Below are 4,966 nucleotides of genomic sequence, written 5' to 3' on the forward strand. Positions count from 1 at the left end.
GCTGCTTCCCGGACGTACACTTCGCGAAGACCAGGTGGTGAAGGTCAGATGGTGATGATGTGGCAAAGGTGGTGAATAAGTGGCGAAAGCCGGCAGACCAGGTGGTGAATTCACCACCTGGTCTTCCTCTGAGTTGTCGTGGTCTTGCATGTCTATAGATTAACAATAGACAAACATCGTTAATCTGGGCCCAACCCGTGTACGCTGTAACCAAGCGCAGGTACCGGTGGATAATACGTAGCTGCGTTTGATATAAGCCACTGAAGTTGTATACTGCTGAGATTGCTGTAGAGCCTATTTGTAGACATTAGTATACACATAGTGTATACCTCCGCATTTGATGACCACATGATATCATCTACGTAGCCGCTCTCGGCAATCCCAAGACAGTCTTCACAGTTGTCGCATCACTTTTGCGGCAGTAGAATAAAGTAAGCAAAACGCCGATCCAATTGTTATAATAGATGTTATGAACGCCAGCTTCAGCTACAAGTGGATTCCAAACAGGCATCAAGCTAACAGCAAATACACTCGTAATGTTTGTAGCTGACAACGCGGACTTTGTGAATGTGCGATGAACCGATGTCGCGCATGTGGTCTTCGCGTTGTGTGTCGTCCGATTCTCGGATACATTTCACATTGTCTTCATATCTCGGCTGCGTCACTAACATCGGGCGGTTTTTTGTTGACTGATATCCTGCGCTATAAACCTATCAAAGTTTCTCATTCACCTAAAATAGGTGCCAAATTCTCTGAGCCCACCCAGTATTTCGCCGGCGGTATGCCTGCGCAGCCACGCATATGAGTACCTCAATGCTGTACTGATTGCTTTGACCTATCATCGGAACAGAAAATTAGCACTAACATACGTGCGGGCATCACATTTGGCGGTACGCTGGAAGATATGCTACAAGTACGCTGTATTACTAATCGACGCTGGCAATAATGCGTCTGAAACGTCTGAAGGGCCCTGTAACGGCTTTTACAAACAGCGCATTCATGTTAGCGTTCCAGTCTCATACGATAGCCCACAGCGTTTGTCATACAACCTACCAGCGCATTTCCTTCGTCCATGAAAAAAGATGAATAGTGGTGTTAAAGATGAATAAGCCACCCGTTCCGGCGCGCATGGCGCGCAGAGAGAGAGAGAGAGAAAGAGACAAAAAAAAAATGAAGGAGGAAAAGGCGCTCACACTCCTCCGAGCGCGCACGCCCTCGCGCGCGGAGCTCCTGCGCATGCTCGGAGCTCTTGCGCATGCGCGGCGGTGCGCCGTCTCAACGAGTGCGCCAGGCACGTAAACGGTTGTACCGGTGTGCGGTGTATGCCTGAACGTCGGTGTCTGTGTATGCGTGTCATCTTTGTGGCATCACACGTCAACTACACTGAACGGTAAGCTTTAGCAAAGACGTTTTGCGTCAATAGCTCATGATTATGTGAGCGCATCTCTTAGCGCGAAGCGGCTGCATGTAGCGCAGGCGACTCGGGTATAGTGTCGGTTTGTCGTTGACATGGTTTGATAACGCGCTCTTGTTCTCGCTTGTAGTATACGGAATGTTTTACGGCGAGCGATCGCTCGGGCTTGTTGATTTTAGCATTATAGTTTACGTGCGTAAAGAAGGACGTACACCATGTTTTAACTTGATACTGTATGTTGTGTATGTTGTGCATTGTGTATGTTGGGCAGCCAATGCGGTAGATCTAATTTCGTGGCGCTTGATCCGGCCGCGATGAATGCTGCGCCGCATGTCTAGTGAAATTCTCGTGACACGCTTTACGTATATATCTCGAAATTGTGTTAGCATCAAGAATGTTCAGACAGACACGTATAGTTGAATAACTGCTAACGTACTCGAATGAAAGGCCGTGTTTGCGGGGCATGCATAAGCAGTGTGTGCGCTGCCGTTTTCGCATCGTTTGGGAACTTACCGCAAGTTAATTTTGGGAAGTTACCGCAAGCAAAACACGAGACTTGAAGAAATATCAAGCAAAAATCTCTAATTCACCCAATCTATTTATATGCAACCACAAACGCTTTGGAGCATCAAACCTGCGACTTGCAGCTTTGCAACTTAGCCGAAAAAATTGGAGAACACTAAATTAGTCGTTCCGGGAAGCACCTTTACACGTTTCAAACTGAAGGCATTGCGTTTGACGGTAGTCGGAAGATTTTTTTTTGTCTCTTTTTTTAAACAGTTTAGCAGCAGAAGTTATCTTTCGAGCTATATGAAAAGCGTTAAGCGCTTTTCGATGCTTCGGCGTTATGCAGTTTACGTGCTATTAATCACTAGGCAGCTGCTGGCGCAGATTCGCATTGTGCCAGTCGTGCATGGTATGAAGCCCTTGTCGTGTGTAATAAGTGTTCCGGTTTTCATTACTGTTGCATGTAGTGCCGTCGTCTTGGACAGACTGTATACTATATGCGCTGTACAAAAGAAAAAAGAGCCAGATTATCAATTTGGTGGTCTTTTCTTAGTAGATAACGCACAGATTATTCAAATAATTCAGTGGACATTGCATTTGTTCTACCCTTATCACCACGCCTAAGAGATTGTAACATGTTTTAGTTGCTAAGTAACCTGATCAGTACGCCCCCATTCATGTGCATTCTACTGAAAGTGTGGCAAATGTATTCATCTCGAAGTATGAGAAAAGAGACATTGCAGACTGTTCTAAACGGAAATAAATTGCAAATGTTAACGTGATTGTTCAAAAGTGCAGTCAGTATGCTGAGCATGTTCGTTCGGCACGGGCATATTGCATTAACACCTGAAAAATGTGCACAGTCCAGCCGGGTGTCTTTGTTTCAACAATTATTATTATAGGAATCGTTTGGGATTCTCGCATTTATTTTATTTTTATAAGTACACTGTGTGTCACATGAACCTGTCTTGAAACGAAACGTACCGTTGCTGGCACCGGCGACCATTACGGTTGTCTAACTGCTTATCACACTGTAATATAACGAAACATCATAATGGTACTGATTAATATTGCCATGTAGTCTTTAGTCAGAGAAACAAAGTTAAACTAGAGGCATAAGTGATGAGAGCAAATTATATAAAAAACTACTATTGAACCGTAAAAATATCTCATTGTATAGTTTTCGCTCACATTGTTGCATTTGTTTTACGTGTGTCTCTGTGTCTTCCGTGCTGTACTCGTGCGGCCATCAATTAGGAACTTGCCGAAGCCCTTGTCAGCTTTATTAAACAAGGGATTCAAGTCAGTTGCATCTAATACTACATATCAAGTGACCGACGTGTTATTCGTTTTATCTAAATATTATGGACTGGCAGTACTTGGCAAGCATTAAACCACAATATTTTTTTTATTGCACTTAAGCTGCAGGCGTCATAGATTGCCAGAAAATTTTCATGAAAACAGCCAGGGAAGGCTTGGAAAAAGATCGGGAAATCTTAAAATGGCCACATAGGTATGCTGTCTTGTCATATGTCATACAACGTTACCAGAGAATCTCTGTGTTAAATATATTTTTAAAACCTTTCACTTCATAAAAATTGAGGGAAATTGGTCCTATTTATTGAAAAAAAAAAAAAGAATGTCAAGCATACTGACAAGGCATTTCTTACTCAATATGTTTTTTTTGCGTTAACGTCCTGAACCTCGATAGCCTAGAAAAAAATTTCATCTTTCAAAGCACCTTAAATAATTTACTGTGATAGAATTCATTCGAACTATCTTATCAGTTCTGTTTCCTAGGAGGTGCATATCTGTCGTGCCATGACACAAAGTGCTCGTGTGGTATTTCGGGTGCTCATGTGGTATACCTAACTTGGAAACCTGTTAGCATGCCCAAGAGGCCTCATTACCTGTAAGAAATTAAGTGACCATATCAATACAATCAACCCATCTGCCTTCTGTTGAAGTTATGGCCAACGACCATTCATTTAAAAGTATGAGAAAGACATTTAAATGTGTATTAAGCAAAATAAATTACAATCTTAGGCATGATACTGTGAATATTCCAGTCACGTCTTCTGAAAATATCCCTCTGCACGGGCATACTTAACTACCAGCCAAAAAATTGTACAGACAGCACAACTGGGTAACGTTTCAGCAATAAATATAGAGACCATTTGGGATAAGTACATTAACGCATCATATATGAACTTGTCATAAAAGGGAACATACTGTTGCTGGCACGAGCAGCAGTTGTGACTGTTTAATTGTTCACCATACCATGCAATAAAACATTGTATAAAGGTACTGATTTGTATTGACAAGCAGCCCTTAGTCATAGTTAAACCGCATTAAGTATTGACTTAGATGGTTTGAGCAAATATATTAAGCTGCTTAATGAACATACAAAGAATACACACTTGTTATTTTTGCCTCATATTGCTGCATCTACTTATTTGCAGCATACACCTGCAGCACCTTTGGGACTAATGACACAAAGGTCAAGGCCAGCCTGGCGACCATGCTTGCCAAGGAGTAGTGTAAATATGTAATCTGTTTCCATAATTAGCATAAGACATGAATTTAAGGAATTCATATATTATATCGAGCAATAAAAACGGTTAATGCATTGCCGGTGCATTTGTTTTATTTTTTTTGCACTGCATGATTCAACACTATATAAATTCTTTCTGTTTATGCAACATATATGAAAGTACAGCTGGTTCAGGAGCATTATTAATCTGCTAACGGTAATGCATAAGTGCAGATGAAAAGGAACAGGTGCACATGCATAAATACATTCAAAACGTTTTGCTACCGCATGTAAAGAAAAATGTAAACTAACTTGTAAAAAAAAAAACTAGTAGGTAGCCGCTATGGAGTTATGGCCTTATACACTCTTTGTAGACTTGTCTATAAAATGTCTGTGTCTATAGAGTGTCTGTAGATTAATGAAAATGCATGTTTGTTGACAAATGTCTGCAGAATGTCATAGAAGAAAGTGTATCGGATTATAAAGTTCTGTTTTTGTAGACTGAAGTCTAT

The 4,966-nt window shown here is 41.5% G+C and overlaps 1 long non-coding RNA gene across 1 annotated transcript; it reads left to right on the forward strand.

Annotated features, from left to right (window-relative positions):
- Window positions 1-752: 752 nt before the first annotated feature.
- Window positions 753-4,555, forward strand: LOC129387259 (uncharacterized). The gene is made up of 2 exons (XR_008614516.2): window positions 753-1,390; window positions 4,384-4,555. It is a non-coding gene; the product is annotated as an uncharacterized lncRNA (long non-coding RNA).
- Window positions 4,556-4,966: the final 411 nt, after the last annotated feature.

The sequence above is a fragment of the Dermacentor andersoni genome, chromosome 2 (assembly GCF_023375885.2).
Source record: "Dermacentor andersoni chromosome 2, qqDerAnde1_hic_scaffold, whole genome shotgun sequence".
Classification (NCBI taxonomy): domain Eukaryota; kingdom Metazoa; phylum Arthropoda; class Arachnida; order Ixodida; family Ixodidae; genus Dermacentor; species Dermacentor andersoni.